The 11,320-nt window shown below is 47.7% G+C and overlaps 1 long non-coding RNA gene across 1 annotated transcript; it reads right to left on the bottom strand.

The window, feature by feature from the left end:
• Positions 1–7,539: 7,539 nt before the first annotated feature.
• LOC144104831 (uncharacterized) lies at positions 7,540–10,436 on the bottom strand. Its single transcript, XR_013308635.1, has 3 exons — positions 10,294–10,436; positions 9,436–9,558; positions 7,540–7,690 (listed from the first exon to the last, which is right to left on the bottom strand). It is a non-coding gene; the product is annotated as an uncharacterized LOC144104831 (long non-coding RNA).
• Between the last annotated feature and the right edge of the window lie 884 nt (positions 10,437–11,320).

Here is an 11,320-nt window from a genome sequence, read left to right as displayed (position 1 = left end):
GGGGCCGCTTGGCCGGGCATTCGTGCTAGGCTCAAAGCGGTTCGAGCGGGGGTACATTTTCAAAGCTTGGCTGTAGGCCTACCTGCCTCGGATCTCGTACGTTGTACCGTAATCTGCTTTTTGCATTACAAGAATATACGACGTCAAACGCACTGCAAACCATACTTCTTTGAACGCTATATGTGACGAAAAGTGGCGTAAAAGTGGCGGAAAAGGAGCAAAGGCTGTTTAAGCTGTGATGTAAAAATTAAAAAAATAATAAAAAGTTGCATGGAAGTGAAACAACCGTATAAAACTCGCGGCTATTGGTCCAAAGTCGAAGCGAGAGTAAAAAGACATTGTCATTAAGGGACCCAATCTTACGACTAATGACTTTGAGTCAGTAGGCGTAGGTTTCTTGCCGCGAGAACAGGTAAACGAGCACGAAAAGGAGGTGTAAAAAGGAGGGCAAGTTTCTTCAATGACCCAGTAAACCCGTTTGTTTTTCGTTTTTCCAAGCTTCAAGTTCCATCTTCACTCAGTTCGAAAGCTCGGACACGCTACCCGAAGGAGCCCGAGTTCAAGTGAACCCCTGAGCCACAACAACTGGTGACCAGCGGTGAGATCGGAACCTACAGGCGGCAACAACGGTCGGCCAGCGAGACAGCAGCTGTCTCGGGACATGATCACATGTGTGGGTGAGTGCTTGGTTTTCCTCTGATGAGGACCAGATTCTAGAAGAGCGTCAAAATTTAGAACTGGTACAGATCTGTGCTTAAATCCTCGAGGTTTGGTATTTTTGCATAGTTGTTTTGGAAATAGCCTAGACTCAGAACTATCATGGACCTACAGAAGCTGCGCAAGCCGGACCTGTCGCTGTTGTGTGAGGAATTGGGGATCGATACAAAGGGTTTGGCACGAAAACCCGTGATTATTCAGGCAATCACTGATTTGGGGGCAGATGATGAGGAGTTCAGTGAAGCATGGAGACTCATAGAACAGAAAAAAAGGAAGAACAGCTCAGAGAGCAGAAAGAGCGGGAAAAAGAGGAAAATAGGCATGAGCGTGAAAGTGAGAATGAAGCAAAAAAACTGGAACGGTCGATACAGCTCCGTTGGTTAGAAATGGAGTTGAGCAAGACGTCGGGCAATTGTCCCCAGCAAGTGGTACCTCTTCTCAACAAGGAGGCAGAGTTCAAGATGTCTAGGCAAATGCAGCCATATGTGCTATCAGGGGATATCGGTCTGTGTCTAGAAAATTTTGGACGATCGTGCGAGAAACTGTCCTTCAGTCGATACACTTGGTCTCAAAGGCTACTGACTGTTCTGCCCTGCGAGGCATCGGAGGTTGTCGCGCGGCTCAGCAAGGAGGACGCGGACAACTACGAGAAGGTCAAGGCTTCCCTTCTACGAAAGTACAGACTTAGCGCCGAAGCGTTCAGGCAAAGATTTCGGGGAACTAAGAAATCAAGGGACGAGAGCTATCCCGATTTTTTGTACAAGACGAAAGTGAACTTGGTCGAATGGTTAAAGAGCGCCGAGTCCTACAGTGACCGGTACGCTGTGGTTGAGTGAATTTCGTTGGAGCACTTTTACAACTGCCTCCCTGAAAAGGTAAGAAACTGGCTACAGGACCGGGACAACGTGACGTCTGCGTCAAAAACTGTCGAACTCATTGAGGAGTACGCTTGGCGCCGACAGTTTAACGGCACGAGTTGATAGGCCCCGCAATTTCGAGAGAAGTGCGAATTATCGTCACGAGAGGCCTTTTGGGATCTCTACAGTCGAGAAAGACGAAAGAAGGGTTACTTCTTATAAACCTCAATGAAAGTAAGACAATCAGAAGGGTGCAAAAGTGGTCAAAGCACCGAAAGAAAAAGTCGCATTTGAGGCTAGGAGGCCGCTCACTTGCTACAGATGCAATGAGCTGGGTCACGTAGCAGTGAACTGCCAAAAAGAAAATCTTGCGTTCTCGTATGTCAGTAACTGCGATGAAAACGTGAAACTGTTGGAACCTTACATGCATGACCTGGTAGTGAACGGGAAGCCATGCAAGGCGCTGCGCGACTCAGCCGCAACGATGCATGTTGTCCACCCGTCGTATGTGTCGCCGTCCGATTACACAGGTCAAAGTGTATGGATCCGACAGGTGGCGGCGGAACAAAGCGTGTGCTTGCCTATAGCGAGAGTGGTAATTGAGGGCCCTTTCGGTACGCTTACAACCGAAGCCGCAGTTTCAGGAGATCTACCTAAATGCTATCCGTATTTGTTCTCCAACAAATCGCATATGTTATTACGAGAGAAGGGGATCCATTTTGGAGACAGAGATGAGCAGGCCTTAACACGTTCGAAGGCGCGAGAACTTGCTACACAGCTTACTCCTGAGAATTACACTGCGGAGGAAACAGCCCGCCAAACTTGGGACGGAAATGGATGAACAAGGTTCAGCAAATCGCGCTAACGAGGCACCCGAGACCGGTCAGACTGGCAGTAAGCATGACGAGCCGCGGAACGAGGAAATCCCAGAGTGTGGTTTTCGGCACCAGTGTCAAGCAGTTTCACGACGCTGCTGAGAAGAGCTAGGTATGGAACAAGCAAATTACACGACGATACAGGAGATCAGAAAGATCCACAGAACGAGTAAGGCAAAAAAAAGAATATTGCTTTCCAGATGAGAGGTGGTGTACTTTATCGCTTATACAAGGATATGCGTGGAGTGGAGCGAGACCAATTAGTCGTTCCCCAGAAGTACCGACAAGACTTACTGCGAATTTCTCATCGCAATTCGTGGTCATGCCACCTGGCAATCAGGAAAACAAAGCAGACGCTTTTACAAGAATACTATTGGCCTGGATGTGCTAAGGACATGGAGCGTTTTGTAAGGTCGTGCGACACAATTCAGTGGATGCGAAAGGCGCGAGATATGTGGAAAGTGCCGATGGTTTCAGTACCGATCGTTACTGAGCCGTTCCCCCGGTTGGTGATAGATGTAGATGGGCCACTCGCAGTAACAGTCAGGGTGTCGTTATATCCTCACCATGTTATGCCCTGCCACGAAGTTTCCAGGGGCTGTCGCGCTGCGAGAGGTGACGTCAGAGAGTGTTGTGAATTCCCTGTTATCAGTCTTTGCCCGAGTTGGATTACCTTCCGAGATTCAAAATGATGAGGGTAGTGAATTCACGAGTGTCCTCACCACCTCATTTCTAGAGCGTTGCGGCATTAAGATAGCGCACAGCTCAATCCATCATCCGCAGAGCAAGAGTGTACAAAGGAGGCATTCTATTCTAAAGCGCGTACTTAGGGAATTGTGCTATGAAAACAAGGGCGAGTGGCACGCATGCCTACCTGCAGCACTTTCTGCTTTGCGGTCCGTGCCGCATGAATCCACTGGATTTAGCCCCGCCGAGTTGGTGTACGGAAGGTCACTGCGCTCACCTCTGCGAATGGTACGCGAAGCGGCATTAAGATAGCGCACAGCTCAATCCATCATCCGCAGAGCAAGAGTGTACAAAGGAGGCATTCTATTCTAAAGCGCGTACTTAGGGAATTGTGCTATGAAAACAAGGGCGAGTGGCACGCATGCCTACCTGCAGCACTTTCTGCTTTGCGGTCCGTGCCGCATGAATCCACTGGATTTAGCCCCGCCGAGTTGGTGTACGGAAGGTCACTGCGCTCACCTCTGCGAATGGTACGCGAAGCCTGGGAAGGGCGCGGAGAGGACCCTACAGTAGCGTGTTGACTCTGCTGGATCGTCTACATAAGACTGAAGAACTCGTGGAGGCCAGCATGAAGTCAACCCAGGCTCGTTCTAAGGTCTACTATGATCGGACAGCCCGTAAACGGATGTTTTGTATCGGTGACAAGGTAATGTTGCTGAGAGCTTCAAGGCATAATAGGCTCAAAGTACAGTGGGAAGGGCCTGCTGAAGTAACTGCCAAACTCTCTAACACCAACTACGTGGTGAAAACCCCGGGAAGGCGTAAAGAAGCGCGCATTTACCATTGCAACCTAATGAAGTCTTACGTACAGAGAGAGGCCGTGGTAAATCAAACGCTGAACCTTCCTGAGTAGATGGAAGACAACCTTATCTGTCTAAGCGGAGAGGAAAGACAGACGGTTTACAGACGGTAATCTCGCATTCTTTTTCGAAAAATGAGGGGGAGATGTCCCTTTATCTGTATGAGAGAGAAGTCGTTGAAAGGATGTGAGGAGCGGGTCGAGACAGGTACTCGTCAAGGGAATACATCATTGCAACCTTTCGACAACTCCTTTTTACACTCTATCTCGAAAGCTGGTGGTGAACGTCGGGGCTTCATGTTCCCGCAGAAAAGGGGGCAGCCCCCTCACCTTTTCGAAAAAGAATTCAGTGGAGGACGACTGACTCATCTGTCCTGAATGAAGGGGTTACCCTTCATTCAGCAGAGCAGGAAGTGAAAACGCGGTTTGCGATCGAGGGTTGTTGGTTGGAAGAAACTTTTCTGTAAGTCAGCAATTCTGCAAGTTGTCCATTCACTTCTGAGACAATGGATGGATGGACGGATGGACGGATGGACGGACGGACGGACGGACGGACGGACGGACGGACGGACGGACGGACGGACGGACGGACGGATGGATGGATGGATGGTTGGAGCGTCCCCTTTAAAGCGGGGTGATGGCAGTAGCCACCATACTCAGATTTTTTCCTTTATTTTTTAAATTGTGTTATAAGTTATTAAAATTCAACGTTCTCTTTAAGTACGTCTTCCTACACTTTTAACCTTATGTCACCACTCTGCTTTTGAGCCTGCAATCTTCCAATCGCTTTTTGCTAATTTCCATCGCAGATTTATTTACATGACTGTTGTTATTTATAAACCCTAGGGCCTCAGGAAGAGTGACTGTGCCTGCATCGACATCGGGATGGAAACCATCAGATTTTAGTATGAGGTGTTCTACTTTTTCTACAGATTTACCACACGCAGCACATGTGTCATCTTCTTCGTTAAATTTCTTTTCGTAGCTGCGCGTTCAAAGGCATCCTGACCTAACTTCAAAGAGTAGGGCACTGCCTCTTGAGTTGTCTTAAAACGCTTTCTTCCGGATATGCTGCTTCCAGTATCGATATAGTTCTACACTATGCTTTTTTTCCATTGAATTTATCAATTTTTTCCTTCCGTGTTTTTAATTTGCCGTTTAGTGCTCTGTCTTTCTCCGTCCTCGTGTCTGGCATACTTACTGTTTAGCCTTCTAGTTCTTTTCCGCCATTGTGAGTCAACGCTCTTTCTGTATATGTATTTAAAGGTCGGGAGTAGGGGAACGCCGCCAAGAGACCCACTGGTAAAGCGGGTATCTTCGAAGGAGCCACCCTGTCGATAGTTCTTTGTGTTTGGTTGCCTTAGAATGCAGTGACGAGAGGCAGATAAGATGATGTGAACAAGATGTCTTTGAAAAAGTGTTGCCCGCATTCTCAGTGCACGTGCTCACGTTTACCCACTAAGAGGTATACGGGCACAGTGACATCACGAGTAAAAGAATAGTTACGCCATGCGTACTCAAAGCAATATGAAATTAAAAGCCAATAAAGAATAAGATTCCAGGGGTTCCGCAGTGTTAACCGTGTCTCGTGATTTTTGTGTTCTACTTTGCGGTTTTTTGTTTTTGATATAGTAGCGTTGGAGACTCGATGCACCGCGCTCGCCGCTTTGCGTCCCCAGACGATCTCTGGAGAAATGGACAGTTTGCTCCATTCGACTCGATTCTTGCCACACAAGGCGAAGACACGTGGTTTTTGAAGCCTTCGCCAATTACGTGGCCGCAGAAAGGTCTCGCCCCTTCACAACGGTTGGTTTTATTTTGTACTGTACACAGGCCATGACAACAAAGTGCACTGACGTTGCATGACAAGGAACGAAGTAAAGGCTCCAAGGAAAAACCTTTCAGTGCGCCGTCCTTTCCAGTATATGAGAAGGCGAGAACCACAGCCACTCGATGATGCGGTTCCACCGAGCAGCCGCATTTGTACCAACCGCCTCCTCCACAAGCTGGTAGAACAACAGCGGGCAAACGGGGTCGCATTTTTTGTAGCGTGAGCTACACTGGCGGAGGTTGAGCAGTTTCGCGTGGCTCCTGGAGAGCCGTGCTGCACATGCGCGAGGAGCAGTGACGTCACACGGCGCACAGCTGGCGCGCCGGAGCCGCCGCGCGCTCCGCCGCAGCCGCGCACGTCTCGGCGGTCTGCGCATTCCAGAGGAATGAAGTCATAGCCGCGGCAGACGCACTGGCGCCGGCGCGTGCCCAGCTGTGCGCCTTCGTAGCGCAGTAGCCGTCTGACGCTGCGCCGGAGCCGCTTGATAGCGCCTCTCATTTTGTGCGCATGCGCAGAGGTATCAGTGGGGTTGTACATATAGCGGGGCGTTTGCCAGGGTGGTATAGCCATGAAGGAGAGCGAAATTGTTGCTCAGCGGCAATTGATGCTCGGCGGCTCAGCGTAGCTCCCGCTACGTATATCCTGGCGTAGCCGAGCTAAGCCACTGCTATTTTATTGTGGCACTGAGGCTTCAATTTTGTATTTGGACGTGGTCTGTCTGTATGTATGAAATTTACTTGACCTGTGATAAAATAATCGAAAATGTTTCACTGCCGCGAGTGATTTTCTAACCCTGGGCGGCGAGAACACATCAGTTTTGCTGGTTACTGCACTAGACAACTGCAACACCGCCGCCCCCGAACATTCTGCGACCTAAAATACCAGTCTCTTGCGCTGTGTTTTGGATATCGTCGTCTTCATCAACTGCATCTGTGCGCAACGGAACCGAAGTGCTAGCGCTGCTATAGTTGCATTTGGCGTAACCACGCTGAATCGTCAGAAATTTGCTTTTGTACCACTGTTTACCTCTGCCATGCGCTGTGCATTTAACAAAACTGGCGGAATTCCTTAAGCTGGTGGAAGGGATTAACGAATGTAACTGATCTTCTGCAGAAGCTCTGATGTCATTTCTGGGAGATTTTTGTCCGCGTGGGGAGAGACCCTTTGCCAGGATTGGCACATTAGCGGTTGCAAGCTTTTTTTTTTTTATGACAGGCTGGAGACAAGAGTGCGTCCATGACTTTTCCGGGCCGCTTTCGCTGAGGCGCCGACTTCGTCGCGCTTCACCGTAGGGAGCAGAAACATAGCGCATTCAAGAAGAAACCACGGTCTGCACTGCACGTTTCGAGCAAAGGTAAAAGGAGGGAAAAAAGAAAGGCACGCAAAGGCACAGAAGGAGACCCCCTACTGTCTTTTTCTTCAGTGTTTCTTTAAGCAACCGGTTATCCATATGAGTAGCGATACGAAACCACGGAACAAGACATAGGATCGTCTGCGTTTAAATCCAACCCTTTGGTACATTATTATTATTATTATTATTATTATTATTATTATTATTATTATTATTATTATTATTATTATTACTTGCGAAGTCACGTCTTTATAACAGCCTGTAAATACGCGAGAAGAACTCTAAATGAAAGGAACAACAATCACCGATTTATACAGGCAATTCCCAAAGCGATTGATTCAGTCATTTCGCTGTTTAGGGGAATAAAGTTTATTACAAACGAAAGCGATAGAGCTTTTATGCACAAAATATTTAGACGAAGAAAATATATATCTTGGGCCGATAGGCCAAGCTGAAGTGTTACGAGAGCACGTAAGAGGTTCTTGGTCACACGCAGATGCTGTTCTTGCATACCTGGAATAATGAAAAGATTGGTAGCTTAGTTCGCTTTCCTTGTTAGCGTTTTCTCAGATATGTGACGCAGTCACCCCGAATGTGGCCGAAGCTAAGCATTCTTTTCTAGTGTCTTTGGAAGCGGAATACAGCCCATAAAGGCAAGCAGTCTTGTAAACCAGGGAAAGCTTAAAAATATTACCGAACCTTTTTTATTGCCTCTTAGAGAAACGGCGTGATTTTTGGACTGATTAAATTTCTTACTCTTCCTTTCGGAACAAGAACAAAACTATGGAATACATAATGCCGTTATGCGTTGGCAGTGCCATAGGATTCGAAGCTGTTGCCGCATTTGAGGGAAGTGGCTGCAGGGCTTGAGACCAGGTTGCTGTTCCGAACCTGCCATGGTTGGAAGGAGACTATTCACAGGCGCACGTGGTTTGGTGACGTCACTGTCAGTCTGGGGCATCACAGGTGACGTCACTGCCTGCCATGATTTTTCTTGACAATGCCGTACGGCGACGGGTTTTTGCTGCGGCGAGGCTTATATGCTATGGCTCAAAAAGGTCAATCTCAATACTTTTTAAACATTCTTTTTGATTTCAAATGTTTTTGGCTGGCTTGGTTCATATGTATCTGAACTCACTCCTTAGCTCCTAACTTTTCTTTTTATGCGGCCGGGGTTGTGTACACTCAGCTTGATAGTCTCAGACCCGGAAATAGAAAATTCATCCAATATATATGTATATATATTGCTAGACAAGACAGCACTAGTGCAGAAACCGTGGAGGAAGGTTTTTGTTCCGTAGGAAGCTGTTTCTCGGCTACTGATACAGCGTGTGCCACCGTAAAGGAAGAATAGTCATGGAGGAAAATTTTCGGGATGCAAAATCGCGGGGAGACATTTCTTATGTGCTCTCAGGCAGAGCATTTAAATGAACAGCGAAGATGCACGCAGAGACAAACCTGCCTCTTCTGACGGAATAAATACCAGCAGAGTGGTTATCGAGGCTGGGTAGAAATAAAGTTTTTTTCTTGAATCTACCCCCTGCAAAGTTTTGTCCACGACTGTAAGTGGTGAAAGTCGCGAATTGCTTCCCGCCTCTTCTGGAGCTTCCAAAAAGCGGGCATCAGCGCAAGCACCTTTTACCGTAACAGTCATACAATACAAACGAACTCCCGTGCATTTTAACATGACGCAAAGCATTTTCAGGCACTTTTCAGCACAGCTAGCAACGAGACCGACGCGGAGACTAACACTGGGCAGATATAGCTCTAGTTTCTCCATGTTCCAAGGAAATGTTACAGTTTTCTTTATAGTGGACAAAGTAATGCCAAAAGTTTGAAATACAACGAAATATATTTGAATCATCTTTTAACACCCAAATGATCACAACTGAATGCTTTGGAAAAGCCGGAGACCCACAATTTATTCGGTCTCAGCAGCATGCCGGATCCACTGAACCCGGGCGCCTCAGCAGGATATTTACTTCCGAAGATTTTTTTGCCTCTTGATGGCGCACTGAATACCTGACCTATACACCAGCTGTAGCGCCTCGTATAATTTTCACTTCAAGCATGTTGACATTGGTACCTAAACTGAGAGGTAACCAGCTTCAACTGGTTTGGTTTTCACCGCAGCCACTCTTAAGGGCACATTTGCCGCTTCTGCGACGTCGGCGGTGATTTTGGCGTAACAACGCCGCGCCGAGGGGTCGGCATGCAGTGACTACATGAAGTACGTTAAACATCGCATGTCTGTCTACCTTCTTGGGGTCAGATGCGTTGCAGGGTGTCCCGTCCAGAGCAAAAGCCGTCACATTTCTTGCCTTGTTTTTTTCAGGCACCAACAAGCAACGAAGTCGACATTCACTTAGGTCTGACTCCACCTGCAAGGAGACAGAATGCAGTATTATACAGATGCTGTTAATTAGTTGAGCAAAATGTTTGAAAATAATGCTAATGCTAACGGAAAGCACAAGGAGAAAAATATGCGCAGTAATAATCGCTGATCGTGGATCATGAAAATCAGCTCATGAAATCATGGAAATCGGCTAAGAATAGCAGTTCGCTGCGTAGATCATTGTTTACAATGGATTTTGTACCGGCAGTTTAGGTCTCGGTGGGCGCCAGCGCTGAAGTGCATCTTGATGTCAGGTTGAGCGGCCAACCTGGACTACCACAATACTGATGACGTCGGCGTCGCCGGCAAGCACTGGTTGTTTCTGAGAACAACCACTGCGTTCGGTGACGTCACAATAACTGGGGCCAAGGGCACCTTGACGTCACTCGATGCGGGTGGAAATGCCGAGTGGATCCTCGGAGAACATCCTAAATCACATTAAATTATTCTCCATTCGACGCCTGCGACTGCACTTGCTAGAAGGCATATCCTTTCGCCCGAGAAATAAATCGTATCGTTTGTTTGCGTTCGAAATTGTGTGCCTGTACCCCTTAAACAAACGCGCAGCGCGAAAGATGATAAGCGAGCATCGCTCCGGTATTTCGCACTTTGCGTTCTTTGAGATTTTAAATTCAAATTGTCGGCTTGGCGAACTTGGAGCTTGAAATGGAACGCAGGCGGTAATCTGTCTCGGTTGAACAATAGTTAAATGTCGCCTTACCTTGATGTAAGTGGCGCTTTTGTATGTCGGGTAGTTTTTCTTGCAGAAGGTGTCTCCGTCCATCACATTCCCGGGCAGCAACACCGCTTTGTTCGGCACCGAAAGGACGCCGCAGTTCGCTCGGCTCTTGAGACAGCGAGAGTAAGGCCACCTTTCAGAAAAGAAGAGGCGAGTCAAGTATGCTGCACAGCGCTCGCGGTTCAAGGACTCCACATCAAAACTGTTTCGCACATTAAAGTTGCACTTGAGAAGAATCCGAACTCGTCTTTTTACCGCGGGAACTCTACCTGCACGTTCCGGGCATTGTTAGAAACTTGGAATTATTGTCCTGTGCGGCCGATTACCTTAATTAAAACGGGTTAAACGTCCCGGCTCCCACTCTTTTTTTGAACTCAACGCGGTAGACAGGAGGAGTCAACCAACGCGTCGACCAGTCCCGTGGCGGCTTGGCGCTCTGCCATCGGCGGAGTGATACGTAAACCAAAGAGTCCACGTGTATTTTTGTTTCCGTGCGCCTAATATGCGTCTATATTGTCTGTTACTGAAACTGTTTATTCACAGAAACCTAAAAAACAAAATAAAAGCGAAAGCGAAGCCGCCACGGGACTTGCTGACGCGTTGGTTGACTCCGCCTACCTACCGCGTTGAGTTAAAGAAAGGCGGGTGCCGGGATGTTTAACCCGATTTAATTAGAGCAGTCGGCAACACAGGGCAATAATTCGAAGTTTCTAAGAATGCCCGGAACGTGTAGATAGCGTTCCCGCGGTAGAAAAAGACGAGTTCAGGTTCCTCTTTAGTGCACCTTTAAAATATATGGCCCATTTTCTACTACGTGGAACTTTCGCTCAGCACACCAATGACATTTGGTGGTAGTGAGGCATCCATTTGGTGAGGCGGGAGTGCCATGCTCTTGTAGAGGTGCAGAAGGAGCTTTTGTATGCCGCTAATCGACATATATCACCCTGCTGATTAGCACTAGATATTTTATCATGAGCTGACAAGAACGCAGTTGCATTTCTTGTTCCTT

This window comes from Amblyomma americanum, chromosome 9, assembly GCF_052857255.1.
Source record: "Amblyomma americanum isolate KBUSLIRL-KWMA chromosome 9, ASM5285725v1, whole genome shotgun sequence".
Lineage (NCBI taxonomy): Eukaryota > Metazoa > Arthropoda > Arachnida > Ixodida > Ixodidae > Amblyomma > Amblyomma americanum.
Note: the sequence above shows the minus strand (reverse complement) of the source record. Positions and strands in the feature narration are given on the sequence as shown.